At 48.5% G+C, this 17,879-nt stretch overlaps 1 long non-coding RNA gene across 1 annotated transcript in view; it reads right to left on the bottom strand.

Annotated features, from left to right (window-relative positions):
• The window catches only part of LOC134887451 (uncharacterized), a 197,206-nt gene that overhangs the window by 1,933 nt on the left and 177,394 nt on the right, over window positions 1–17,879 (bottom strand). The window lies entirely within an intron of this gene.

Raw genomic sequence — 17,879 nt, 5'->3', positions numbered from 1 at the left:
TTTTCTTCTTTTCAAGGATTTCCACGTCCTTTCCCCCCTTCTAACAGGCGTGGGTCAGGGACAGTGGAAGCGGCTGAGAACAGCCGTGAGTGTCGGACCTCTCTGTAAAGAGCTCCCTCACTCCACCTGCAGGCTGCCTGCAAAAAGCTGGACGGAGCTTGGATGAGAAGCCCCGTCATAGACTTTGGTCACGGTCCAGGTATGTTAGGGGCGGTCAGCTCTTGCTGCCGCTCCACTGTTGGGGATTGTATTGGGTACTCACCGCTGCCCGGAGCGCGTGTGCATGGGCCGCATCACGGCTCCATGCGGCGCGCTCTCACTCTCCGCTCCCAGCATCTTAAATACCAGACCGCTGCTCCCCGGCGCCGCAGCAGCGCTGCCTGGCTACACAGACACTCCGCAAAATGTGTGTGGCGGGCGGGAGCGCGTGTGCATAGGCCGCTCCAGGGCTCTATGCAGCACGCTCGCTGCTTCCGCTATCCGCCCGCAGCAGCCGAGGAGTTCCCGCTGCCTGGGCCTACAGGTACAGGCCGCTCACACGGCCCTATGCAGACTTCCACAGGCCCCGACCCGGTGCTGTACACGGAGGTCGTGGGAGTGGGGGGGGGGGGAGACATTGGCAGTATTTGGCATGCTTAATATGTTAATGTTCTCCTGTCTGTTCCAGGTTTCCTTTATTACATCTCGGCTAAGAGTGGTACTAGGGGAATTTTGGGGTCAGTTTTCTTATTGCTGGCAGGCACTGCACTTGCCTGATATATACCAGGAACTTTGGTGTTATTACTGAGTCGTGCAGTCTGTCTGTGTGTAGTTTGTATTGTCTGTCTTTTATAATGAGTAAGACACCAGCAAAATCTAAGAAACATTTTTCATGTCATGTCTGTAAGAGTGTGTTGCCTGATGGATCCACCACATGTACAGCATGTGTTGTTAATACAGCCATAAATACGATTTCAGAAGTAAAACCACCATCTCTGGACCCTCCATGGGCTTTACTTGCAGATGTATTAGTTGGTTTACAATCAGAGCTGGCCGCCTCTCGTGAAGAAAGAGAGGCGGCAAGATCTGAGTTTAAAATGAGACCATTTGAGTTACCAGAGTCTCAATCTGGTCAGAGGCCCACCTTGAGTGGAAAAGATAAATTTCCTTTTCCTAATAATTCTCCAGTCTCTGGGATACTAGACCTCACTGAACAGGAGTATGAGGAGGGCGAAATAGGGCAACAGTCAGATAGTGACGATTTTGACAGCCCAGGTATTGACAATCTCATCAGAGCAGTACGTCAGTCGCTGGAGTTTACGGAAACTGAGGAGCCCCTGACGAATGATGAGGTAGTTTTTACTAAACGACAGAGATCTCCGATGTGTTTCCCTATTTCGGAATCTCTTAATAAAATGTTACTGGAATCACGGAAAAATCCGGATAAACGGTTTTCTATTCCTCGTAGATTTAAATCGAGTTACCCGTTTCCAGAGTCCATGACAGCTACTTGGGAGAACCCACCATTGGTGGATTCATCCGTATCCAAACTTACAAGGAAGTTAACCATACCAGTACCAACTGCTACTACGCTTAAAGACCCTGCAGATCGTAAAATAGAGGCTATGCTAAGGTCCATGTATACAGCAGCTGGAGTGCTGCTGAGACCTGGGTTGGTTGGCATTTGGGTTACTAAAGCTTTAATGGTATGGATAAAAGAGCTCAAGTCGGCTCTGCAAGATGACCATCTTATACTTCTCGCGGATCAAATCTGGGAAGCTGCTGAATATCTATGTACAGCTTCTACTGACGTCTGTCAGCTTACTTCTCGCCTGTCCTCATCGCTAGTCATAGTACGACGAGCACTTTGGCTGCGTTCTTGGCAGGCGGAGACGGAGGTTAAAAAAGGTATAGAGGCATTGCCTTATGATGGCGAGAAGCTTTTCGGTCCTGAATTGGACAAATGGATTTCTGAGGCTACTGGAGGAAAGTCTGTGTTTCTTCCATCGCCTACAACTATACCTAAACGGAAATATTCTGGTCCGGCGTTCAAATCCTTTAGAACTCAGCCCTTTCGTGGGCAGGGCACAGGAGCAGTCACGCCTGGTAGAAGAGGTCGGGGACGTAGTGCTCGACAATCCAATGCACGTCGTCAAGACACTAAGACCACTAACAAACCAGTGGCATGACGGGCTCCCAGCCCATCTCGGATCTCCAATTGTGGGAGCACGCCTTCAGAGCTTTCAGGGGGCGTGGCTGCAGACGTCCACAGATGGGTGGATCCGCAAGTTAGTATTAGAGGGTTACAAAATAGAGTTCGATTATCTTCCGACAGGAAGATTTTTCACGACAGGACTGCCTGTGTCGGACGACAAGAAAGCAGTTCTGCAGGTTGCCATTCAGTCTCTGCTGAATGCTGCAGTTGTAATTCCGGTCCCCGTGCAGGAACAGGGGCAGGGTTATTATTCCAGTCTGTTTCTGGTACCAAAACCAGATGGCTCAGTCAGGCCAATATTGAACCTAAAAGGTCTCAATCATTACGTCACTTACCACAGATTCAAGATGGAATCTCTCAGGTCAGTAATTGCAGGGTTAGAGCCGCAGGAATTCATGATTGCACTGGATCTCAAGGATGCGTACTTACACATTCCGATTTGGCCACCTCACCAGAGTTTCTTAAGGTTTGCGATAAGGCGAGACCATTACCAGTTTCAGGCTCTCCCGTTTGGCCTCTCATCAGCGCCTCGGGTATTCACCAAGGTAATGTCCGTGATGATAGCTCATCTCAGGTCCCTAGGGGTAATAATTGTTCCGTATTTGGACGATCTACTCATAAAGGCTCCGTCTCAACAATTGCTTCTCCAGCATGCTTTGCTAACGTACAATGTACTAGTTCAGCACGGTTGGATAGTCAGTTTAAAGAAATCACATCTAATTCCGTGTCAGCGACTTCAATTCCTAGGGATGATTCTCGATACAGTAAAACAAAAGGTTTACCTGCCACAACAGAAAGTACAGGTCATTCGTCATCTGGTGCAATTAGTGCTCAAGCCACGCACAGTCTCAGTACATTTGTGCATTCGCCTTTTAGGCACAATGGTGGCGGCTTTCGAAGCACTTCAGTTCGGAAGGTTTCACTCACGTCCGTTTCAACTGGAGGTGTTAGCGCAATGGTCGGGATCACATCTGCAGTTGCACCACAGGGTGAGATTGTCGCCACAAGTCAGGGTGTCTCTTCTCTGGTGGTTAAAAATACACAATCTATCTGCAGGGAGACGATTCGGCGTCGTGAATTGGATAATTCTGACAACAGACGCAAGTCTCAGAGGTTGGGGAGCTGTAGTTCAGAGTCATCGGCTCCAGGGCCTCTGGGCAAATCACGAAAGATCGCTATCCATAAATGTTCTGGAACTCAGGGCGATTTACAATGCTCTAAGACAAGCAGTGTACATGTTTCGTTTTCAGACTGTTCAGGTGCAGTCAGACAATGCGACGGCAGTCGCATACATAAACAAACAAGGAGGAACGAGAAGCCGCATGGCAATGCGGGAAGTAGCTCGGATCCTCAGATGGGCCGAATATCACCAGGTGATATTGTCGGCAGTGTTCATTCCGGGAGTGGACAACTGGGAGGCAGATTTTCTCAGTCGTCGGGATTTTCATCCAGGAGAGTGGGCATTAAATCCAGAAGTATTTCAGATGTTGATCCAGAAGTGGGGGTACCCTCAGGTGGATCTGATGGCATCCCGCCACAATCATCAGGTGTCACGATATGTGTCCAGAACAAGAGATCCAGGGGCAGTGGCGGTGGATGCTCTCACAGCCACGTGGCCGTACAGCCTTGTGTATCTGTTTCCACCGTTTCCGCTGCTCCCGCTGTTGCTAAAACGGATCAAGAGAGGGTCCGTCACAGTCATACTAATAGCGCCTCATTGGCCTCGGAGGGCTTGGTTCTCGGATCTCCTCGGGTTACTCGCAGACGATCCGTGGCCACTCCCACTACGTCCGGACCTGTTACAACAGGGTCCGTTCCTTTACCCCGATTTAGCGCGGCTGCGTTTGACGGGGTGGCTGTTGAAAAGGCCATCTTAAGAAGAGAGGGCATTCCTGAGTCTGTTATACCAACCATGATGGGGTTAGATGGAGGACTACGTCTTTCCACACTAAAGGTGCAGGTATCTGCGTTGTCAATTTTCTTTCAAAGGAAATTGGCCTCGTTGCCGTCAATACATACGTTTTTACAGGGTGTAAAGAGGATACAGCCTCCTTTCATTCCACCTACAGCACCATGGGACTTGAATCTGGTTTTAGATTTCTTACAGTCCGATTACTTTGAACCTTTACGACAAGTGGATATTAAATTTCTCACTTGGAAAACGATTTTTCTTTTAGCCTTAGCTTCGGCTAGGCGTGTTTCAGATCTGGGTGCCTTGTCGTGCAAGTCACCGTATTTAGTTTTTCATGATGACAGAGCGGAACTTCGGACGAATCCCGCTTTTCTACCAAAGGTAGTGTCGTCTTTTCACATCAATCAACCAATAGTAGTTCCTGTGTTAACAGGAGATTCTGGAACGTTGGATGTGGTTCGCGCATTGCGCATCTATGTATCCCGAACGTCTACTGTGCGTAAAACGGATACGTTGTTTGTTCTCTATGATGCGGCTAAGAGGGGTTGGCCAGCCTCTAAGCAAACCTTATCCAGATGGATCAAACTGACCATACGTCAGGCTTACCTTTATGCTAGGTTACAGCCACCTACTTCAGTAACAGCTCATTCCACACGTTCTGTGGGAACGTCATGGGCAGCGAGTCGTGGGGCTTCTACGACACAGCTTTGCCGTGCGGCTACTTGGTCTTCAGTGCACACGTTTGTGCGCTTTTACAAGTTTGATACTTTCGCGGCATCAGCATCTAGCTTTGGCCGTTTAGTGTTACAAGTGCCAAACAGCTCTCCCACCACGGAGGAAACTTTGGTACATCCCAAGAGTACTCCAGTGACCCCTAGTGGATGATAAAGAAAATAGGATTTTGGTACTTACCAGGTAAATCCTTTTCTTTGAATCCATAGGGGGCACTGGACGCCCACCCAGAGCAGTTTACCTGTTTTAGGAAGTTCAGTGGTTCTTATGGTAACACACTTTCACGACTGGTTTAAATTTAACAAGGGTTAATCAGTTATGGTGTCAACTGTTTAGTTGTCTGTTACGTTTTGTGTCAACTTTATTGTTGTCCGTGAGATTATATGTAATTCTCCTTTGGTCAATCTCTCTATCGATCCTGTTCGGCTCAGTAAAAAACACTGAAGTGCTCGAGGATATGGAGGGGAGGAGTAGTCTCAAAAATTAATTTATTCAGTGCCTTCTTCCGGTGGAAGCCGTCCATATCCCAAGAGTACTCCAGTGCCCCCTATGGATTCAAAGAAAAGGATTTACCTGGTAAGTACCAAAATCCTATTTTCTCATAGTCCGTAGTGGATGCTGGGGACTCCGTAAGGACCATGGGGATTAGCGGCTCCGCAGGAGACTGGGCACAACTACAAAGAAAGCTTTTAGACTACTCGTGTGCACTGGCTCCTCCCACTAAGACCCTCCTCCAGACCTCACGGTACTGTGCCCGGAAGAGCTGACACAATTAGGAAGGATTTTGAATCCCGGGTAAGACTCATACCAGCCACACCAATCACACCGTATAACTCGTGATACAATACCCAGTTAACAGCATGATAACAACTGAGCCTCTCAACAGATAGCTCAACAATAACTCTTTAGTTAAGCAATAACTATATACAAGTATTGCAGACAATCCACGGACTATGAGAAATAGAATTACCGGTGAGTAAATTCTTATTTTCTCTAACGTCCTAAGTGGATGCTGGGGACTCCGTAAGGACCATGGGGATTATACCAAAGCTCCCAAACGGGCGGGAGAGTGCGGATGACTCTGCAGCACCAAATGAGAGAACTCAAGGTCCTCCTCAGCCAGGGTATCAAATTTGTAGAATTTAGCAAACATGTTTGCCCCTGACCAAGTAGCAGCTCGGCAAAGTTGAAGAGCCGAGACCCCTCGGGCAGCCGCCCAAGAAGAGCCCACTTTCCTTGTGGAATGGGCTTTTACCGATTTAGGATGCGGCAGTCCAGCCGCAGAATGTGCAAGCTGAATCGTACTACAGATCCAGCGAGCAATAGTCTGCTTAGAAGCAGGTGCACCCAACTTGTTGGGCGCATACAGGATAAAAAGCGAGTCAGTCTTCCTGACTCCAGATGTCCTGGAAACATAAATTTGTAGGGCCCTGACTACATCCAACAACTTGGAAGCCTCCAAGTCATTCGTAGCCGCAGGCACCACGATAGGTTGGTTCAGATGAAAAGCTGATACCACTTTGGGGAGAAACTGGGGACGAGTCCTCAATTCTGCCCTATCCATATGGAAAATCAGATAAGGGCTTTTACATGACAAAGCCGCCAATTCTGAAACCCACCTGGCCGAAGCCAAGGCCAACAACATGACCACTTTCCACGTGAGATATTTTAAATCCACGGTTTTCAGTGGCTCAAACCAATGTGACTTTAGGAAATCCAACACCACGTTGAGATCCCAAGGTGCCACTGGAGGCACAAAAGGGGGCTGAATATGCAGCACTCCCTTAACAAAAGTCTGAACTTCAGGTAGTGAAGCCAATTCTCTCTGGAAGAAAATCGATAGAGCCGAAATCTGGACCTTAATGGAACCCAATTTAAGGCCCATAGTCACCCCTGACTGTAGGAAGTGCAGGAACCGGCCCAGCTGAAATTCTTCCGTTGGGGCCTTCCTGGCCTCACACAACGCAACATATTTTCGCCATATGCGGTGATAATGGTGCGCGGTTACTTCTTTCCTAGCTTTTATCAGCGTAGGAATGACTTCCTCCGGAATGCCCTTTTCTCTATCGTCCTAAGTGGATGCTGGGGTTCCTGAAAGGACCATGGGGAATAGCGGCTCCGCAGGAGACAGGGCACAAAAAAGTAAAGCTTTTACCAGATCAGGTGGTGTGCACTGGCTCCTCCCCCTATGACCCTCCTCCAGACTCCAGTTAGATTTTGTGCCCGAACGAGAAGGGTGCAATCTAGGTGGCTCTCCTAAAGAGCTGCTTAGAGAAAGTTTAGCTTAGGTTTTTTACTTTACAGTGAGTCCTGCTGGCAACAGGATCACTGCAACGAGGGACTTAGGGGAGAAGTAGTGAACTCACCTGCGTGCAGAGTGGATTTGCTGCTTGGCTACTGGACACTAGCTCCAGAGGGACGATCACAGGTACAGCCTGGATGGTCACCGGAGCCGCGCCGCCGGCCCCCTTGCAGACGCTGAAGAGAGAAGAGGTCCAAAATCGGCGGCTGAAGACTCCTGAGTCTTCATAAAGGTAGCGCACAGCACTGCAGCTGTGCGCCATTTTCCTCTCAGCACACTTCACACAACAGTCACTGAGGGTGCAGAGCGCTGGGGGGGGCGCTCTGAGAGGCAAATAAAAACCTTATTAGAGGCAAAAAATACCTCACATATAGCCCACAGAGGCTATATGGAGATATTTAACCCCTGCCTAACTTCAAAAATAGCGGGAGACGAGGCCGCCGAAAAAGGGGCGGGGCCTATCTCCTCAGCACACAGCGCCATTTTCTCTCACAGAAAAGCTGGAGAGAAGGCTCCCAGGCTCTCCCCTGCACTGCACTACAGAAACAGGGTTAAAACAGAGAGGGGGGGCACTGATTTTGGCGATATTGTATATATATAAAAGATGCTATAAGGGAGAAACACTTATATAAGGTTGTCCCTATATAATTATAGCGTTTTTGGTGTGTGCTGGCAGACTCTCCCTCTGTCTCCCCAAAGGGCTAGTGGGTCCTGTCCTCTGTCAGAGCATTCCCGGTGTGTGTGCTGTGTGTCGGTACGTGTGTGTCGACATGTATGAGGACGATGTTGGTGAGGAGGCGGAGAAATTGCCTGTAATGGTGATGTCACTCTCTAGGGAGTCGACACCGGAATGGATGGCTTATTTAGAGAATTACGTGAGAATGTCAACACGCTGCAAGGTCGGTTGACGACATGAGACGGCCGACAATCTATTAGGACCGGTCCAGGCGTCTCAGAAACACCGTCAGGGGTTTTAAAAACGCCCATTTACCTCAGTCGGTCGACACAGACACGGACACTGAATACAGTGTCGACGGTGAATAAACAAACGTATTTCTCATTAGGGCCACACGTTAAGGGCAATGAAGGAGGTGTTACGTGTTTCTGATACTACAAGTACCACAAGAAAGGGTATTATGTGGGAGTGAAAAAACTACCTGTAGTTTTTCCTGAATCAGATAAAATAAAATGAAGTGTGTGATGATGCGTAGGGTTACCCCGATAGCAAATATTGGCGTTATACCCTTTCCCGCCAGAAATTAGGGTACGTTGGGAAACACCCCTTAGGGTGATAAGGCGCTCACACGCTTATCAAGTGGCGTTACCGTCTCCAGATACGGCCGCCCTCAAGGAGCCAGCTGATAGGAAGCTGGAAAAATATCCTAAAAAGTATATACACACATACGGTGGTTATACTGCGACCAGCGATCGCCATCAGCCTGGAGATGCAGTGCTGGGTTGGCTTGGTCGGATTCCCTGACTGAAAATATTTTATTCATGTAGAGCATTTAATAGGATGCATTCTATATATATGTATGTGAGATGCACAGAGGGATATTTGCTCTCTGGCATCAAGATAAGTGCGTTGTCCATATCTCCCAGAAGATGTCAGGGACACGACAGTGGTCAGGTGATACAGATCCCATACGGCAGATGGAAGTATTGCTGTATAAAGGGAAGGAGTTATTTGGGGGTCGGTCCATCGGACCTGGGGACCACAGCAACAGCTGGGAAATCCAACCTTTTTTTACCCCAAGTTACATCTCAGCTAAAAAAGACACCGTCTTTTCAGCCTCAATCTTTCCTTTCCCATGAGGGCATGCAGGCAAAAGGCCAGTCATATCTGCCCAGACATAGAGGTAAGGGAAGTAGACTGCAGCAGGCAGCCCTTTCCCAGGAAAAGAAGCCCTCCACCGCGTCTGCCAAGTCCTCAGCATGACGCTGGGGCCGTGCAAGCGGACTCAAGGTGGGGGGGTAGTCTCAAGAGTCTCAGGGCGCAGTGGGATCACTCGCAAGTTGACCCCTAGATCGTACGAGTATTATCCCAGGGGTAAAGATTGGAGAGTCGAGACATCTTCTCCTCGCAGCTTCCTGAAGTCTGCTTTACCAACGGCTCCCTCCGACAGGGAGGCAGCATTGGAAACAATTCACAAGCTGTATATCCAGCAGGTGATAATCAAAGTACCCCTCCTACGACAAGGAAAAGGGTATTATTTTTCCACACTATATTGTGGTACTGAAGCCAGACGGCTTGGTGACACATAGTCTAAATCTAAAATGTTTTGAACACTTACATAAAAGGTTCAAATCGAGATAAAGTCACTCAGAGCAGTGATAGCGAACCGGAAAAAAGGGGACTATATGGTGTCCCTGGACATCAAGGATTACCTCCATGTCCAAAATTTGTCCTTCTCATCAAGGGTACCTCTGGTTCGTGGTACAGAACTGTCAATATCAGTTTCAGACGATGCCGTTTGAATTATCCACGGCACCCCGGGCCTTTTTACCAAGGTAATGGCCGAAAAGATGTTTCTTCAAAGAAAAAAGGCATCTAAATTATCCCTTACTTGCACGACCTAAAAAGGGCAAGTTCCAGAGAACAGTTGGAGGTCGGAAGAGCACTATCTAAAGTAGTTCTTCGACGGCACGACTGGATTCTAAATATTCCAAGAATCGCAGCTGTTTTCCGACGATACGTCTGCTGTTCCTAGGGATGATTCTGGACACGGTTCAGAAAAAGGTTTTTCTTCCCGAGGAAAAAGCCAAGGAGTTATCCGACCTGTCAGGAACCTCCTAAAACCAGGAAAGGTGTCTGTACATCAATGCACAAGAGTCCTGGGAAAAATGGTGGCTTTTTACGAAGCAATTCCATTCGGCAGATTCCATGCAAGAATTTTCCAAAGGGATCTGTTGGACAAATGGTCAGGGTCGCATCCTCAGATGCACCTGCGAATAACCCTGTCGCCAAGGACAAGGGTATATCTTCTGTGGTGGTTGCAAAAGGCTCATCTATTGGAGGGCCGCAGATTCGGCATACAGGATTTGATCCTGGTGACCACGGACGCCAGCCTGAGAGGTTGGGGAGCAGTCACACAAGGAAGAAACTTCCAGGGGGTATGGACGAACCTGGAAAAGTCTATTCACATAAACATTCTGGTACTAAGAGCAATCTAAAATGCTCTAAGCTAGGCGGAACCACTCCTGCAAGGAAAACCGGTGTTGATTCAGTCGGACAACATCACGGCGGTCGCCCATGTAAACAGACAGGGCGGCACAAGAAGCAGGAGTGCAATGGCAGAAGCTGCCAAGATTCTTCGCTGGGCGGAGAATCACGTAATAGCACTGTCAGCAGTGTTCTTCCCGGGCGTGGACAACTGGGAAGCAGACTTCCTCAGCAGACACGATATACACCCGGGAGAGGGGGGTCTTCATCCAGAAGTCTTCCACATGCTAATAAACTGTTGGGAAAGACCAATGGTAGACATGATGGCGTCTCGCCTCAACAAGAAACTGGACAAGTATTGCGCCAGGTCAAGAGATCCACAGGCAATAGCTGTGGACGCACTGGTAACACCTTGGGTGTACAAATCAGTATATGTGTTTCCTCCTCTGCCTCTCATACCAAAGGTATTGAAGATTATACGGTGAGGAGGAGTAAGAAATACTAGTGGCTCCGGATTGGCCAAGAAGGACTTGGTACCCGGAACTTCAAGAGTTGGTCACGGACGACCCGTGCCCTCTACTTCTGAGAAGGGACCTGCTACAACAGGGTCCCTGTCTCTTTCAAGACTTACCGCGGCTGCGTTTGACGGCATGGCGGTTGAACGCCAGATCCTAAAAGGGAAAGGCATTCCAGAAGAAGTCATTCCTACCTTGATTAAGGCAAGGAAGGAAGTCACCGCGAAACATTATCACCGCATTTGGCGAAAATATGTCGCGTGGTGCGAGGATCGGAGTGTTCCGACGGAGGAATTTCAACTGGGTCGTTTCCTACATTTCCTACAATCAGGATTGTCTAGGGGTCTCAAATTGAGATCTATTAAGGTTCAAATTTCGGCCCTGTCAATATTCTTCCAAAAAGAATTGGCCTCAGTTCCTGAGGTACAGACTTTTGTTAAAGGAGTACTGCATATACAGCCTCCTGTGGTGCCTCCGGTGGCACCGTGGGATCTAAATGTAGTTTTAGATTTCCTCAAATCCCATTGGTTTGAACCATTGAAAAAGGTGGATTTTAAATATCTCACATGGAAAGTGACTATGTTACTGGCCCTGGCTTCCGCCAGGAGAGTATCTGAATTGGCGGCTTTATCTTATAAAAGCCCTTATCTAATCTTCCATTCGGATAGGGCAGAACTGAGGACTCGTCCGCATTTTCTCCCTAAGGTGGTATCAGCGTTTCACCTGAACCAACCTATTGTGGTGCCTGCGGCCACTGGCGACTTGGAGGACTCCAAGTTGTTGGACGTTGTCAGAGCCTTAAAAATATACATTTCAAGGACGGCTGAAGTCAGAAAATTTGACTCGCTGTTGATACTATATGCACCCAACAAGTTGGGTGCCCCTGCTTCTAAGCAGACGATTGCTCGTTGGATTTGTAACACAATTCAACTTGCTCATTCTGTGGCAGGCCTGCCACAGCCTAAATCTGTTAAGGCCCATTCCACAAGGAAGGTGGGCTCATCTTGGGCGGCTGCCCGAGGGGTCTCGGCATTACAATTCTGCCGAGCAGCTACGTGGTCGGGGGAAAACACGTTTGTAAAATTCTACAAATTTGATACCCTGGCAAAAGAGGACTTGGAATTCTCTCATTCGGTGCTGCAGAGTCATCCGCACTCTCCCGCCCGTTTGGGAGCTTTGGTATAATCCCCATGGTCCTTTCAGGAACCCCAGCATCCACTTAGGACGATAGAGAAAATAAGAATTTACTTACCGATAATTCTATTTCTCGGAGTCCGTAGTGGATGCTGGGCGCCCATCCCAAGTGCGGATTATCTGCAATACTGTACATAGTTATTGTTAACAAATTCGGGTTATATTGTTAAGGAGCCATCTTTAAGAGGCTCTTTCTGTTATCATACTGTTAACTGGGTTTAGATCACAAGTTGTACGGTGTGATTGGTGTGGCTGGTATGAGTCTTACCCGGGATTCAAATTGCCTCCCTTATTGTGTACGCTCGTCCGGGCACAGTACCTAACTGGAGTCTGGAGGAGGGTCATAGGGGGAGGAGCCAGTGCACACCACCTGATCTGGTAAAAGCTTTACTTTTTTGTGCCCTGTCTCCTGCGGAGCCGCTATTCCCCATGGTCCTTTCAGGAACCCCAGCATCCACTACGGACTCCGAGAAATAGAATTATCGGTAAGTAAATTCTTATTTTCCTTCAGGATCCGGTGTTCAACCGCCATGTCGTCAAACGCAGCCGCGGTAAGTCTTGGAACAGACAGGGCCCCTGCTGCAGCAGGTCCTGTCTGAGCGGTAGAGGCCATGGGTCCTCTGACATCATTTCTTGAAGTTCCGGATACCACGCTCTTCTTGGCCAATCCGGAACAATGAGTATAGTTCTTACTCCTCTTCTCCTTATTATCCTCAGTACCTTTGGTATGAGAGGAAGAGGAGGGAACACATAAACCGATCGGTACACCCACGGTGTTACCAGAGCGTCCACAGCTATCGCCTACGGGTCTCTTGACCTGGCGCAATATTTTTCTAGCTTTTTGTTTAGGCGGGACGCCATCATGTCCACCTGTGGTTTTTCCCACTGGTTTACAATCATTTTAAAAACTTCTGGATGAAGTCCCCACTCTCCCGGGTGGAGGTCGTGCCTGCTGAGGAAGTCTGCTTCCCAGTTGTCCACTCCCGGAATGAACACTGCTGACAGTGCTAACACGTGATTTTCCGCCCATCGGAGAGTCCTTGTGGCTTCTGCCATCGCCGTCCTGCTTCTCGTGCCGCCCTGTCGATTTACATGGGCGACTGCCGTGATGTTGTCTGACTGGATCAGTACCGGCTGGTTTTGAAGCAGGGGTTTTGCCTGACTTAGGGCATTGTAAATGGCCCTTAGTTCCAGAATATTTATGTGCAGGGAAGTCTCCTGACTTGACCATAGTCCTTGGAAGTTTCTTCCCTGTGTGACTGCTCCCCAGCCTCGGAGGCTGGCATCCGTGGTCACCAGGACCCAGTCCTGTATGCCGAATCTGCGGCCCTCTTGAAGATGAGCACTCTGCAGCCACCACAGCAGAGACACCCTTGTCCTTGGAGACAGGGTTATCAGACGATGCATCTGAAGATGCGATCCGGACCACTTGTCCAACAGGTCCCACTGAAAGGTTCTTGCATGAAACCTGCCGAATGGAATCGCTTCGTAGGAAGCTACCATTTTTCCCAGGATCCGCGTGCAGTGATGCACCGACACCTGTTTTGGTTTTAGGAGGCCTCTGACTAGAGATGACAGCTCCTTAGCCTTCTCCTCCGGGAGAAACACTTTTCTCTGTTCTGTGTCCAGAACCATCCCTAGGAACAGCAGGCGTGTCGTAGGGACCAGCTGTGACTTTGGAATGTTTAGAATCCAGCCGTGCTGTTGTAGCACTTCCCGAGATAGTGCTACCCCTACCAACAACTGCTCTCTGGACCTCGCCTTTATCAGGAGATCGTCCAAGTACGGGATAATTAAAACTCCCTTCCTTCGAAGGAGTATCATCATTTCCGCCATTACCTTGGTAAAGACCCTCGGAGCCGTGGAGAGACCGAACGGCAACGTCTGGAATTGGTAATGACAATCTTGTACCACAAACCTGAGGTACTCCTGGTGAGGATGGTAAATGGGGACATGTAGGTAAGCATCCCTGATGTCCAGCGATACCATGTAATCTCCCTCGTCCAGGCTCGCAATAACCACCCTGAGCGATTCCATCTTGAACTTGAATTTTTTGATATATGTGTTCAAGGATTTCAAATTTAAAATGGGTCTCACCGAACCGTCCGGTTTCGGTACCACAAACATTGTGGAATAGTAACCCCTTCCTTGTTGAAGTAGGGGCACCTTTACTATCACTTGTTGTGAATACAGCTTTTGAATTGCCTGTAACACTGCCTCCCTGCCTGAGGGAGTGGTTGGCAAGGCAGATTTGAGGAAACGGCGGGGGGGAGACGTCTCGAATTCCAGTTTGTACCCCTGAGATACTATTTGAAGGATCCAGGGATCCACCGTGAGCGAGCCCACTGCTTGCTGAAATGCTTGAGACGGGCCCCCACCGTACCTGGCTCTGCCTGTGGAGCCCCAGCGTCATGCTGTGGACTTAGAGGAAGCGGGGGAGGACTTTTGCTCCTGGGAACTGGCTGTATGCTGCAGCTTTTTCCCTCTACCTCTGCCTCTGGGCAGAAAGGACGCGCCTTTAACCCGCTTGCCCCTATTGGGCCGAAAGGACTGTACCTGATAATACGGTGCTTTCTTTGGTTGTGAGGGAACATGGGGCAAAAATGTAGACTTCCCAGCTGTTGCTGTGGAAACGAGGTCCGAGAGACCATCCCCGAACAATTCCTCACCCTTATAAGGCAGAACTTCCATGTGTCGTTTGGAATCTGCATCACCTGCCCACTGCCGAGTCCATAACCCTCTCCTGGCAGAAATGGACATTGCACTAATCTTGGATGCCAGCCGGCAAATATCCCTCTGTGCATCCCTCATGTATAAAAGTGCGTCTTTTATATGCTCTACGTTCAGCAAAATAGTGTCCCTGTCTAGGGTATCTATATTTTCTGACAGGGAATCTGACCACGCAGCAGCAGCGCTGCACATCCAGGCTGAAGCTATAGCCGGTCTCAGTATCACACCTGTGTGTGTATATATAGATTTCAGGATAGCCTCCTGCTTTCTATCAGCAGATTCCTTCAGGGCGGCCGTATCCGGAGACGGTAGTGCCACCTTCTTCGACAAGCGTGTGAGTGCTTTATCCACCCTAGGGGATGTTTCCCAGCGTGACCTATCCTCTGGCGGGAAAGGGTACGCCATTAGTAACCTCTTAGAAATTACCATCTTTTTATCAGGGGAAGCCCACGCTTCTTCACACACTTCATTTAACGCTTCAGATGGAGGAAAAGCTACTGCTAGTTTTTTCTCTCCAAACATTATACCCTTTTTTGTGGTACCGGGGGTAACATCAGAAATGTGCAACACATTTTTCATTGCCTCAATCATGTAACGTGTGGCCCTACTGGAAGTTACATTAGTCTCTTCGTCGTCGACATCTGTGTCAACCATCTGAGGTAGCGGGCGTTTTAGAGCCCCTGATGGTTTTTGAGACGCCTGGGCAGGCACTGGCTGAGAAGCCGGCTGTCCCACATTAGGTATGTCGTCAAACCTTTTATGTAAGGAGTCGACACTATCACGTAATTCCTTCCACAGCACCATCCACTCAGGTGTCGACCCCACAGGGGGTGACATCACATTTACAGGCATCTGCTCCGCCTCCACATAAGCCTCCTCATCAAACATGTCGACACAGCCGTACCGACACACCGCAAACACACAGGGAATGCTCTGACAGAGGACAGGACCCCACAAAGCCCTTTGGGGAGACAGAGAGAGAGTATGCCAGCACACACCAGAGCGCTATAAAACACTGGGATCCCACTATCAATGAGTGTTTTCCCTATAGCTGCTTTTTATATATATTACATATATATATATATATCTATACTGCGCCTAAATTTAGTGCCCCCCCTCTCTTTTTTACCCTTCTGTAGTTTTCTCAGACTGCAGGGGAGAGCCAGGGAGCTTCCTTCCAGCGGAACTGTGAGGGAAAAATGGCGCCAGTGTGCTGAGGGAGAAGCCCCGCCCCCTTTTCGGCGGACTTTCTCCCGCTTTTTCTGTGATACTGGCAGGGGTAATTTTACATCTATATAGCCTCTGGGACTATATATGATGTATATTTTGCCAGCCAAGGTGTTATCTATTGCCCTCAGGGCGCCCCCCCCCCCCCCAGCGCCCTGCACCCATCAGTGACCGAAGTATGAGGTGTAAATGAGGAGCAATGGCGCACAGCTGCAGTGCTGTGCGCTACCTTGGTGAAGACTGAAGTCTTCTGCCGCTGATTTTCCGGACCTTCTTTGTGCTTCTGGCTCTGTAAGGGGGACGGCGGCGCGGCTCCGGGAACGAACACCAAGGTCGGGTCCTGCGGTCGATCCCTCTGGAGCTAATGGTGTCCAGTAGCCTAAGAAGCCCAAACTACCACCTGTTAGGTAGGTTCGCTTCTTCTCCCCTTAGTCCCTCGCTGCAGTGAGTCTGTTGCCAGCAGGTCTCACTGAAAATAAAAAACCTAAATATACTTTTTCTAGGTGCTCAGGAGAGCCCCTAGTGTGCATCCAGCTCGGCCGGGCACAAGAATCTAACTGAGGTCTGGAGGAGGGTCTTAGTGGGAGAAGCCAGTGCACACCAGTAGTCTAAAAGCTTTCTTTGTAGTTGTGCCCTGTCTCCTGCGGAGCCGCTAATCCCCATGGTCCTTACGGAGTCCCCAGCATCCACTTAGGACGTTAGAGAAATATCCTACACACTGGTTGGTTCATAAGTGTGGAAACACCCTCAGAAAAAGGAAATGAGTAAGGAACTATTAATCCAACTTTTTAGGGTATGTTAATGGATGCAACTCGAAATTTTTAATTGAAGGTATTCATGTGACATATCAAATAGAATTTCATAAGAAAAACAATGGTGGTGTTCGTTTTAACATATCTTTATTAGTTCCCGAGTATTAACGGAGTTTTCTTTTACAGTCAGTGACATTAATATTCCTTACTAACTTCTTATTCATACGGGTGTTTCCACACTTACGTGTGTGTGTGTATATATATATATATATATATATATATATATTTATATATATACATATATGTACGTACGTACATACAAACACAGACGTAGCCATGTTCTTCTTTGCTGCTTGGTGCGCAAGGCTGTGACTATCTGTAGCCTAGCCGGCAATTGATCCATTGATTCCATTAAGAATTAAATCACTCTCACATGTGCATCTGGCACTGATCACAGCGTCCGTGTGCATCTCCCTGCTTTTTCCGGCTTCCCTCAGACACACTCCCGGCTGTGTCCCCAATCAGTGAAGTTACCATGTCCACGTCACTGTCAGTGTCTCTGCGGTTCCGTGTATGTATGTTTGTATGTATATATATATATATATATATATACATACATATATATTGGAAGAAAGTCAAGCGGCACTCGGAGACTTATTCCATCAAAAGTGTGTATTCAAAATAATCACTGTAACATACCAACGTCTCGGGGCCATCCCGCCCCTTTTGACAGGGTGAGTAAGAAACAACCAAATTAATCTTACCTATATACCCCCGGTATAGGTAAGATTCATTTGGTTGTTTTTTACTCACCTTGACAAAGGGGCGGGGTGGCCCCAAAATGTTGGTATGTTACAGTGATTATTTTGAATACACACTTTTGATGGAATAAGTCTTTGAGTGCCGTTTGGCTTTCTTTCATGCTGTTTGACTACTACATGAGGGCACCGGAGCACATTTAATTTAGGGGAGTGATTGCCGGTTCATGGAACAGCGTTGTCCCCACATACCAACAATATGTCTTTTGACTGACAGCAAAATGGGGCAGATGTAATAACCTGGAGAAGGCAAAAGGAACTGATAAACCAGTGATAAACGCACCAGCCAGTCAGCTCCTGTCAATTTACATATTGAAGCTGATTGGCTGGTGCGTTTATC

Source organism: Pseudophryne corroboree, chromosome 1 (assembly GCF_028390025.1).
Source record: "Pseudophryne corroboree isolate aPseCor3 chromosome 1, aPseCor3.hap2, whole genome shotgun sequence".
Lineage (NCBI taxonomy): Eukaryota > Metazoa > Chordata > Amphibia > Anura > Myobatrachidae > Pseudophryne > Pseudophryne corroboree.
This window is presented reverse-complemented; position numbering and strand designations above follow the sequence as displayed.